The sequence below is a fragment of the Vigna unguiculata genome, chromosome 11 (assembly GCF_037176805.1).
Source record: "Vigna unguiculata cultivar grain cowpea cultivar isolate G323 ecotype 2 chromosome 11, ASM3717680v1, whole genome shotgun sequence".
Lineage (NCBI taxonomy): Eukaryota > Viridiplantae > Streptophyta > Magnoliopsida > Fabales > Fabaceae > Vigna > Vigna unguiculata.
In genome coordinates, this window is record NC_140802.1 from 37,588,690 (window position 1) to 37,601,870 (window position 13,181).

Here is a 13,181-nt window from a genome sequence, read left to right on the forward strand (position 1 = left end):
TACAATATAAATTGTTAGCGATTTTTTATTTGTTTGTTTTTCAGGAATCAACCAAAGAAAGTGGGTTTGTTGATCTGAGCACTAGTTATGATTAAATATTTGTTTTTTTCAATATTTTTGTAAATACCTGCGGATACCCGTGGATACCCGCGAATATGAAAAAATAGGCGGGTACTCGCATGACGAATACTCGACGGATATGGGTACGGGTACGGGGCGAATATTTATCCAGCGGGTAGGGTACGAGGGAGTTACTATTCGTACCCTACCCACCCCGTTGACATCCCTACAACGGCGGACCTACTCGATGTTAGGGGGGAGCCACGACTCCCCAAAAAGTTTTGAAATTTATTTTTTTTATATATTTTTTTTTATTTTTTAAAATTATATTTATATATTATTATTTATATTAAGTTTATATTATGAAAAATTATAATAAAAGATAAAATAAAAAGTTTAATGGAGATATTGATTTATAAAAGAGATTAGAATTTCTTTTTCTATCTATAAGAACTTTCTATAATGTAAATTATCATAAAAATGTGTGAAAAGAAATAAATACAAAGAAATAGATTAGAAAATAGAGATTGGGGAACACATTGATTGAGATTGAAGTATAAATTCTCCGATGATTTCTCACATATCAAGGTTAGTATCTTATTATAATTTATATATGTTAAATTTACAATTCTTTTTAGGATGTTTCTCCCAAATTAAGTTTATTCCAAATGAGTATAAACCCTAATTTTGATTTTAGAGATTGTTTTATGAAATTTGTATGAACCTTAATTATAATTTTTCCCAAATTATTATAACCCTTAATTATGAAATTTAGGGATTTTATGTTTTCTACTGCCTATGATAAATTTTTTTAAAATTTTGAATTTATATAGTGTTGCTTATTTAATTAAAGTTATATGAATTTTGTTATGTTTTGCATTGTGATAATTGTGATTTGTGAATACAAATTTTCTTTTTCTAAATAGGTGAGAGGTGATAAATTTAGATTAGAAAGACTATGATAAAGAGTAAAAGAATTGGTTTTTTTTGGAAAGAGGAAGGTTTGTGATAAAAATGAAAAAAAAAAGCATCTACATTAACTAAACTTAAGAAATTTCATGAGAACCAATAATTCAAGATAATGAAAAACAAATCTCTAAATTTCCTAGGGTTACATATAATGAATTTAACAATTCATTAGAACTCCAGGAAAAACGTCCTCAAATTTGACAATGCCCACCAAATCAAATTGATGAGGTACGAAGGGCTTATCAAAATGGTATTCATGGTTTATATCACAATATAATAGCATGATATAATAACGAATGATAGTCATATTTTTTTTGAATTCTACTATTATGTGTGCTTGTTTTAAGCGGAAGAAATGAAAAAAAATGAAAAAAAAATTCTAAACTAAAAAAAATTATATGTAACAAATTTAATTTGGCGCCCCTAAATTTTTTGTCCAAGTTTCGCCACTGCATCCCTACCCATTGGATTTTTTGGTATGGAAATGAAGATGAATTTTTTCTACAGAAACGAGGATGAGTATGAGATAGCGAAACTCGTCACCGCCCCGTTGTCATCCCTAACGAAATCGCATATAAAATAGATATTAAACTAATAATAATTGAACTTTAGCATAATTTTTTCATCTTTTGAACTTCAATCAATATTAAATGGTGATAAACAAGATTTAGACAAAAACATTAAGTTATTGCATTATAGTAAATAAGATGTCTTTATGTAATTGTGATGATAAAGTAACACTCATGAAATGAGTTAGAAATTAAAAACAATTATATAAAAAATTAACAAAATAGCATTTTATATGATAAAAACACTTTAAACCAATTTAGTCAATTATCTTTAAAATGCATGAATTTAGTCTTTTAAACCTAATTTTTTTAAGTTTATTTGACATTTCAAACACGTTTCTTCGCTAACATTGAAACGAACATGTGTTAGAAGGTGTAAATAAACTAAAAACTACAATGAAATGTGTTTGAAATGTCAAATAAACTTATAAGATTTTGTTAAAAGGACTAAATTCACGTATTTTCAGAGTTGAAAGATTAAATTTGTTTAAGTTTTCCAAGAGGACTAATTCTAATCTTCACTAAAAATTGAAGGACTAAAAATATATTTAACCCATAAAATTATTAAAAACGAGTAAAATTAATTAAATGTATATCATAAAAACAATTTGATATACCATTTAATCAAATCACACAAACATATACATAATTAAGGATGTTATAAGATGAAAATTATCTTAAAATTCTAAGAATGTTTTTAAAATATTAATTTAGTCAAATTATTAAGAGATAATGAAATTGTTTTAGTAAAATAAAAATTTTCGTATGAAACAAAAATTAAGGATAAAAGAAAATAAAAAATAATAATATATTATATTAAATACAAAATGAAAAGGTCTATCAATTAAACATTTAAAATTGAAAGTTAATTAATTTTTTTGGAAAAAAATATTAAAAAAGAATATAAATATACACATGTGAGAATATAAAACTATTTGATTGATTGTAATTAATAATACACTATTTAAAAATTAGATAAATATTATAATAAAAAAATTATATCGAAGATGTGAGTGCCTTTCATAAATATAAAACAAACAAAATAATTAAAAAAATATAAAAACAGTGTTGTGTAGCAAAAAAAAAAAGGAAGAAGAAAGGTTATAGAAGTATAAAAATGATAAAAAAATAAATAAGATTGATTAACAATAATTCTCTATTTATTTATACGGTTCCGTTATTTATTGCGACATATAAAAATAAAAAGTAAAACAAATGAAATATCAAACATTAAATAATTTATTTTTCACGACAAAGTGAAACTATTTACGAAGAGAATATGAGATGAATCAATTACACAGAAAATTTAACCGTCTATGACAGTAATATATGTTTAAATATTTTAAATGTGATAACTTTTTGCTATTTATATTATTGATATAATCATATTAAAATAAGTAGATGAAGTGAATTAATTTACTATTTTATTAGAATAGGTTTATATTATATAAATAAATAATTAAAATAATAAATAAAATAGATATTTAAATATTTTATTAATCAGTATGTTTTATACTATAATAAGATAAAAAAGTAAAATAAAAATATTAAAAGAATAAATTAAATAAAATTAATATTCAAATGATTTTATCAACAAAGATAATTTGATCAATTCATTAAATATATTTTTGAAAATTTATTATAACAATCAAATCACCGAAATTTTTTTATAATTTTTATTATTTCTCTACGCTTTCTACAATATTTTTCTTCAATTTAAAACTTTTCAAACTTTCTTCCACTTGTACTCTTCATTTCTCTTCCTTTTTTTACTCTTAAATTCACTCTGTTACCTAAACACACCGTAAAAATTAATTTAAAAAACTCTAAAACAAGTATTGTAAATAAAAATTTAATTAAAAGTAAGCCAATTTATAAATAATTAGAAGTTGGTTAAAGTTAAATAATATTAGAAGGTTGCGAAGTAGAAGTAAATTGGAAGTGAGAAGTTTAGAGTTAGAAAGAAGGTTCCAATTTTGAAAGCATCAGTTTATTTGTTGGTTTGTTGAAAAAGCAGTGTTGGGAAACTTAACGGTGCTTTCCAAATTCCAGTTATAGAATCCACCGACCCTGTCCTCAGGAACCAACCAAACACCACAATTTCTCGACACTTGCATAAACTTGTGACCATAGCCTCTGTATTTTGACCCAAACTTCTTTCTTTAGGTTTAGCCCTCTCTTATGCCTTTTGTTTTCACCACAATCTCACAATCTCAACGTCAACTCTGCAACAAATGCTAAACTACAACTTCCTCAAATTCTTCACGTTAATTCCTGCGTTATTTCCCTCTCCAGCTATTAAATTCCCCAACTAACCAATTCCTCTTCAAAACCACCAATTTTCTTTTATTCTTATTCTAAATAAATTATTCATGTAGAAATTGGAATGTAAGTGAGGCGCCCCTTACTTTTCGGATAAATATTTGTCTTGTATTCATATTTATTTTTATCGGATATTTGTTATGTAAATATCCGTATAATTATTTAATATTTACAGATATTTGCAAGTATTTAAAAAAATTAAAATAAATATTTAACAACATATTTTAATCATAAATTCAAATAAAGTACAAAAAAATAATTCTTTTAAACGAATTGATAAAAAAATAACTTCATATTCTTTTTTATATTTTATTTATTTAAATTAGAATATAGCGGGTACGAGTATTCATGAATACGGATACTATGATACTTCTATCCGTCCTATTAACATGCAAACATTAAAAATATCTGTATCCGTTATCCAGAGGTATCTATTTATAATATTCATTTTGTGTGAGAAATTTTATCTGCAAATACTAGGTACGGATTGATTTTACATCCATAAATAATATATTATATTTTTCTACCGATCCTCCTCGTACCTTACAAATACAATACTCTGTACAAAATGATGCAGTTATTATCTTACAAATATAAAAAAAAAGAAGTTCAATGGTTAATTCATCTGATAATTGAAAATTAGAAAATTATATTATTTTTTTCTGAATATGCATCTAACCCCGATATCTCTTTTTTGTTTACAGAATTAACAAAAGTGAGATAAAATAAATTCAAATTCTTCTCACTCCAAATGAACAAATATTTCTATATATTTTTCAGTATAAAATCTTCTATATGATAAACTAACAAAAAAAATTGTTATCGAATGAGATTGATGCGATAAAAAAAATAAACTATTTCTTCTTTTTTCTTTTTTTTATGGCGGCCTTTTATTCAAGTTTTATTTTTATTTTTGTCAATTTTGAAAAATTCAAAAAAAGTTAAAATAGTCATTTCTTTGAAAATGTAAAACATTTCTCCAATGCAATTCTCGTTAAGATGTGACTCCCGTTTAAACGAAATGAAAATTCACTTCAGAATAATTCTGAGGATTCTAAAATAACTGAAAAATCTAAAATAACTTTGAGACTGAGAGTAATTTGATTTTAGCAATTTCAGCGGCATATTTGGTAGTGAAAATCTATCTTATAATAATCAAGTGTATAAAATAGTGATTTTTAAAAAATTAAAATTCAACCTATATAGAGTAAAATTATAAAAAATATTAAATATTTTGACAGAAAACAAAAATCTTCACATAATACATCAAGTGATAAAATATTTAAGATTAAACATTTTTATCAAAACGAGAAAACAAAGATATTTCAAATATTCAATTTCACATGTTGTATTTGACGGAGAAAAGATTGATACTTTATTATATAAAGGAAAAATTATTACAAAAAAGAAAAAAAAAACTTGACACTTTATCATATAAAAAAAATGCAGTAGATTCTCTACGTAAAAAGATGTCAAGACGAGAGAGTATTGATGAAAAAAAAGGTAAGAAATTTATAAAAAATGATAAAATTTAATATTTTTATTAAGTTGATGTAACCAAATCTTGAACCTCAAATGTAATAAAGAGGGATTAGAAATTAAAAAATCCAATGGCATTAAATGTGAAAGGTTATATTATTAAGAGAGGAGTTAGAAAAGAAGATAAGGTAAGAAAAGTGAAATGACGGAAATAGCCAAAATTAAGGTTCTAGGAAACAGGGAAGGAAGCGCGGTTCCTTGAGCAGAATCAAAGCCGATGAACGAATAATTCTCTGTTCCTAGGCTGTCATCCAAACAGGGATCATTGCTTAAATCTCTTCCTCTTCTTCCTTCAACCCATCTTTTTCACTTTTTTTTTTTCTCATTCCCCTGTCTCAATACACACATATATAAATAACCCATTATTCTCTTCAACAATTCACATCACATTCTTCCACTTCAACTCAATTCAACCCATTATTCTCTTCTTCTTTACAATGGCTGGAATCGGCTTCGAGGATCTGCTTCCTGTGATGGCCACCAAGCTTGGTGGGGAGGGCCTTATGAAGGAGCTCTGCAACGGGTTTGAGCTTCTGGTGGACAAAGAAAAAGGGGTGATCACGTTGGAGAGTTTGAGGGAAAAAGCTGCACTTTTGGGGTTGCAGGACTTGAAGGAAGATGAACTTGTGAGCATGATGAGGGAAGGGGATCTTGATGGAGATGGGGCACTCACTCAGATGGAGTTTTGCGTTTTGATGTTCAGGTTGAGCCCTGAGTTGATGGAGGAATCCTGGTTTTGGCTTGAAGACGCTCTCCAACATGAACAACTCAACCAAACCACCAATAACAACTCTTCCATTTAGTTCTTACTTACTTCATTAGGAACAATAATTCATCACAGGGGCTTCCTCTGTTCTTATTGCTGTTAATTCTGACTTTTCTCTTCTCGAGGGCTTATATTCAAAATAATACACAATTTTTTCATACCCTGTTTTCTTTCTGTCTTCTTTTACGTTACAGAGTGGTTGTGGTTTTTGCTGATTCGTGGTGGCGTTAGTGAACTCATATTTTCTAAATATGAAGAGTGTTCAATGTTTTGCAATCGAACTGTTTGTGTAAATTCGTTACTGTGAATTACCATATTGGGTGATTAAACTGGAAAATTGAGGCGAGTCAGAATCACCAACTAGTGAATCAGATAACTTTTGTTTTGTTTAAAAACTAAATCTAGATCAAATCGTCTATGATCAATAGCCAGTGACGTATTTACAATTTTTTAGTTAATTATGGTTTGGAGGAAAATGTGTTTTTTTTTCTCCGTGGTTAATGGAAATTTGAATTTTGAATTCATCAGATTTTCTTATACTAACTTGTCTTCTGTTAGACCCAGTTGATTTGTTTCTCAACATATCAATTATTTATCTACTAAAGGTGTAGAGAATTCCTTTTTAAGTTAATTAATGTGTTAACCTAATGACAGCAGTTGAAAAAGATGAATTTGTTGACATAATTACATGAAGGTTGGAAAGTTAGACAAGACCATCTCTGCGACAATCTTTTAAAGCAAACCCTGATTTTGAGTTATTATAATACTGTAGTCACGGGAAAGATGTAAATGGTGGAATAATTCACGAGTCTGCGGTTTCAAGTGCATGGAACTTTCGTAGAATCCTGTCTCAAATTCATTACTTACACAAGTTGCACACACGTAGCCGTTGGAACATGTCAATTTGCATACAATTTCTGATTCTTTAACTTCACTTCAGATTCCCATCTTCATATCCAATTCCTACCAATTTTTATTTTGTTCTGTGTTTTGTACCAACCAGATCTGTCACAAATATAAAACATTCAAAGTGGTCGGCGTTATTGGAACAATTTCAAACAAGAAAAGTGTTTTGCTCGTTCATGTTCTAATGTAATATCCAACTATGTTATGTATTTAAGAAACGAACATGATTAACGAATCTCACATTTGTGGTTGTTCTCTTAAGCAAGAAGAAACTTTCGTACACTGTTATCTATATTTTTTTTTGGGGGTGTTTCAGTGTTTGTTGATAAGACAAATTCAGCTCATTTGTCCCATTTTTTATTGCATCAGGAAACTCGTTTCTTTAACTATTAATACAAGGACAACTCACAAGATCGCTAAGGAAGATATGAAGAAACTCCAAAATGCAAAAAAAAAAAACAAAAAAAAAAGTATAGTTAGATTCTTAATATTATATTATTATGTTGAATTATCTTTATGTTGTTCGAGTCATGTTGAAGGTATTATGGTTACCTTGCCTAACGATGCACTAACTTGCTAACAACGTAAGCTGCATCTTTTTTGGGAAGAGAATATCGATTCATTATGAAGAAGAGTGTTTGTAAGATGCTTTAATGAAATTAATAGGATTTTTTTTATCGTAAATTACATTTAAATGCATTATTTGAAAACTCGATTTGGGTGTTTGGATAATAATTTTAATGCTAAATTCACTTTTGATTCATTAATGAAGCACCCTAGTAGTTCTAATTAAAGACCTAGTTTATAAAGTAACCAGAAAAATGATACCAAAAAGATATTTAGTAATTTGATTTTTAAATTGAGAAAACAAGAAATTTCAAATAATTTTCTACCAATAAAAATGAAGAAAAAAAAACTAATAATCTGTTTAAATTGGTTTTCTTAATGCACAGACCGAAAGATTGAGTTTAACAAAATTTAAAAGTGAGTTCTTATCTTGAATTCAGACAAAGTTTTCTTTCATACGAGCATGGCCTTTTTTTTCTTCGTGACACCAAATTATTCTAAATTAACTTGAAAACTTGTCAATGACCAGCTGTTATAATAGATTTAAAAAGTGTATTTTTCATATCTCTTTGTATTATAAACGAGACTAACTTTAGTTTTTTTTTTTTTTTTTTAAGTGATTGGATGTATTTTTAGTAGATCTTGAGAGGAGTGGGTAGCCATAACTTAACCTCTGAACCCGTTTCTGGATTTACAATTTTTAATATTTTTTTTTCTCAAAACATAAAAATAGGGGTATCTGATGTGGATGATTAATATGGGTACGGTTATTTCATTTTTTTTATATGTAGAATTGTCAAAACGGGTAATTTAATCTGATTCGACTTCATCCATCACGGATTGATCACTTAATTGAGTCAATCTAATCCGGTTCATTTATTAGTAAGCAAAAAAAATTCGAACATGACTCGATCTACCACGGGTTGGTGGATTAAATGGGTTGGTTCACAGATTCATTTAATTTTAAAAAATACAATTTTTTAATTTTTTTAGTCAAAACTAAATTATAATTCTAATTAAAATTTAAATAAATTTTAATATAATCAAAATACAAACCAAAATCACAAAAATACAAATTATTTATTTGTTAACTAAAAAAATAACCTAACATGATTCAAATGCAAAACCCAACTTAATAAAAAATACTTGTGTGGTCCTTTATTTACGGGCTGGTGAACCACTCCAACTCACCACGGGTTCAACCTGAATGAGCTGGGATCTAGGTGAGCCGAGTCAAAAATCAATTCGTATTAAAATTTGTAAAAAAATTCTAACCCAATTCGGTCCGAACCCGTGGCGAACCGAGTTGGCTCGCGGGTTTCAACCAATTTTGACAGCTATATTTACATGTAACATGAGATTATGTAGGGAAGTATATAGAAATAAGGAAAACTCACTCGTATTATCTTGTAATGTGTAAAAAAAAAACTCTAATGGATTTATATGAAAAATTATATATTAAGTCTAAGTTTAATTTAAATATATTATTTTAACTTCCTAAATAACTGATAAAAAAAAACCCCATCATTTTTTTTTTCAAAAATAAATTTAAATTAGTTTTTTATTTCATTTCAAAACATTTATAACTCAATTATAGTTTTGGTTTAAAAGAAAAAAAGCTATTTTTTCACTTTTTTATTTCATCACCACTTTATTATAATAGTTAATCTCTTTTCTTACAATCATGGACATAACTACAATATCTACACTACATAATTTAAGTTATAATTTAACCACCATTATTACTCTTTCATTACGATAACAATTATTTGCAATTATGCTTCTCATAGTTATAACTATTATCATGTCGTATTTCTAATTCCATTTTTATACCGCAAGTCTATTAAAGTGGTCAGTGTTACCTCCCTCTTGTGTTTTCCTAGTTTCCATAGTTTGGAGAAGGAAATGAAATTTTCAAAGAAAAGTCAAAGAAATTTTTAAAGTATACGCGTGGACTCACAGTCAAAAAAATAATATTCTCAAGTGCCGAAAACATTGCCTTTGCCATCTCAAGAATGCATAATTGATTGTATAAAATGAATTCATATTAAGTAATAAATAGATATATAATTAAATATGGGAACCTTATTACCAAGTTTTTTTTTCTTTCTTATTTTCATTTTACTCTTTTTTTTTTCAACCAATGCATTTTCCAATATTCTCTTCTTTTCTCAGTATCGTACTTTCTTTCCTTCAATATCCATATACTCCCTTCTCAATGCCTTGTTAAGTTAATAATTATAAAGTGATTAATGTGAAGAGAAAAGAAATTTTTATTCATTTATTTATTATTATTATTTTCTACAATATACTTATAAAATTTAGAGTAAAAATTATACAATGATATCTAATTATACTTAATATATATATATATATATATATATATATATATATATATATGTATGTATATATTTACAATACTACATGCATCTTATATCAATACCGTTTAGTACATTTTATATTTTCTACACTAGAAGATGGAGGAATGTTATTTATTTATTGTTTTCCCCTCATATACTAGCTTTCAAATAGGTGGAAGGAAAATGTTATGGATAGAGTTCACTTGGACGGTTGGGGGTAAATAGAAGGTAACTCCGATTTGTCCTTCGATGACAATCGGCGCGTTTGGAGCAGAGAGAAAAGTAATGGTAGAGTTTTCTATTCCCTGAAATGTTACTGAATTATTCACTGCATTGGTTTACCATGCATTTCCCGGAAAAATAGCCACAATGTCGGCGGGATCATGCATGTTGGGAGCAACCATCTATGATAAGGTTATAAAAATTGATTTTTCACACACAATCATAAAACAAGGAAGTGAGACAAATATCACATAAAAAAATACAACATATCATAATAAGATCAAATAAAATGAAAATTCTCCCAAATCCATAAAACTGGATTTTATTATACTTTATAAAGATATTAATTAATTTTGTAGTGACTAGTCAGGATAAATGAGATCATGGCCAACAAAGTAACTCAAGAACATCTCATCTTGAGTAATACTAACTCGTTTAAATCTCCAAGGTCATGCCTCCAACTTCAATAATCAAATCTTTATTTATCATAAATTTTATTTCAATATTAAACCATATAATTATATAAATAAATAGATAGGATCAATGAATAATTAAAATAAATAAAAAGGACCAGTACATAACTAGAGATAAATATAAATAAATAGATGAGAGTAAATATAAATTGAATAAATATGACTAGTGCATAATTGGAGATGAATATAAATAAATAAATAGGAACGAAAACTAAATATAAATTAGAATGAGGTTAGGGACACCTCACTTATAGAGATAAAAATAATTATGAACAAATAAAAATATTCAAAGTAAAAAAAATAAAATGATAGATGTCTCCTCCCCTTGCCTTATTTACGTGAAAGATATACCAAAGTTGTATTGAGACTTTAATGATATATTTCCTTCTTTTTTTTGTTGCACTCACACCACCTATTTCTTAATACCGGATGAACTTGATTTACATCACTAAACTCTCTTTGTTTTTTTTTTCCTTTGTCACATTCTACCACTTTTCACACTTTCACTCCATTCATCTCTCATCCCTATTTATATGTATTAACGTAATCATTACATGTAGTTTAAATTTAACTATATTTTATAAACACTATTCCCTTAGGTTTGCTTTTAACATTTGGTTCCAGATATTTTTTCTTTTGCATTAATGATCATCAGAATAGATAAGAATTGCACTTACCATGTGCACACTAGTGCATTTCAGACTTTTTACATCGCAGTATATGCCTCAGTTCTTGAGCAACCGAAGCATATAAACATGCGGTGGCATTTTTGCAATTAAAGTCAACTTTTATGCCTCGGTTGTGATTTTAACCGAGGCATATAGCTTCAAAAAATGTTACAATTCTCGATGTTTTTGAATTTGAATATTATAACGTAACTTTATGCCTCGCTTACTGTTTAACCGTGGCATAATACGATTTCTGCTTCAGTTACTTTTCACTCGATGCAATTAAGTTGCAGTATTTTTTTTTTCATTTACCTGACTGAATATGCCTCGGTTCTAAATAACCGAGGCAGTAGGGCTTCGTAAGGTTAAAAAACCCTAAACCATTTCATTGCAGTGTTGTCCCTTCTTCTTCTTCTTCTAGAACCCAACCACTACGCACCATCCATTCTGCTTGCATATGCCACCGCACCATCATTGCACCGTCGAAGAGGCCTTTTCGGCGTCATTGCTTCCGTTGAATCTCGCAACGACGTTCCACAACCACTGCGCCTGCCAATCATTCGTTCCGCCTGCACCAACGATGTGCTGCCGCTGCACCATCGAAGAAGGTGTTCCACCGCCGTTGCCATTGCCTCCATTCAATCCCACTCCTTTGTTAGGGTTTGCATCAGATTCCCCCAATATTTATTGTGTGTTCTACTTTCATTAGATATTGTTCAACATGACTCAAGATGAAACCTGTTGTGGATGAACGAAGAATAATCTTGGTAGTTCTGTGCCAACTGCACATTTTGAAGGTGCAGATGTGAAACTGGAACCAATTCAGACCTTCATTCCACCAAAAGATGGTGTTTTTTTCTTGGCGTTCACCAACACCAGTAGCGATGTGGGGATTTATGGTAACTTTGTCCAGTCAAATTATTTGATTGGGTTCGATCTAGAAGCAAAACCGGTCTCTTTCAAGCCAATAGATTGTACCAAAAACACATAGAATCTCAAACAAAATAATGTTTTCATGAAGTTTTAGTTTGCTTCTTTGTATACAAATTACATTGAAGAAAATAAATTTTTGTGTTTGTTTACAGGGGAGAAGTTTGATGGTTTCAAAGATGCAAGCACCAATCTGAGTTCCGTCCTTCAGAACCACCGCAATTTTCACCATCTTTGCTACCACACCACCAACACAATCAGTGGTCACAACCGGAATAGTAAGTTTCAGTGGTGCTTCTGCTGATTTTCTATGCACGTAAACAACTGACATATTTAGCACCCCGCAATCTCGCAGCGACATATTGAGTGTCTGTGTGAAGTAAGGAAGAAGAAGCTAAGAAAAAGAGAGGAATCAATGGTTGAAAGAAAGGTCGGAGATTGTTGCTTATTCCTTTGCCGTTACAAGGCCACATAAACCCAATGCTTGAACTGGCACAAATCCTTTACTCAGAGGGTTTTTCTATCACCATCATCCACACAACTTTCAATTCCCCACACCCTTCCAACTACCCACACTTCACCTTATCCTATGTAACATCCCATCAGGATATTACTAATTTAATAAAATAAAATAAAGTAATTAATTACATTACATTTAATAATACCTCATTTCTCAAAACACGGGAAATTTAAAACTTTATTAATTCATTAATAAGTCCATAATTACAAAACTGCAAGTATAGTCAAAATATTCCATGAGCCTTTACAACCCATTTCAAATAACATAAAGAAAACATAAAGAAAAAGATCCCATGATCATCCCCTCCCTG

At 28.8% G+C, this 13,181-nt stretch overlaps 1 pseudogene; it reads left to right on the plus strand.

Moving 5' to 3' along the window:
• Positions 1–5,611: 5,611 nt before the first annotated feature.
• LOC114168861 (calcium-binding protein KRP1 pseudogene) lies at positions 5,612–6,385 on the plus strand (annotated as a pseudogene).
• The last annotated feature ends 6,796 nt before the right edge of the window (positions 6,386–13,181 follow it).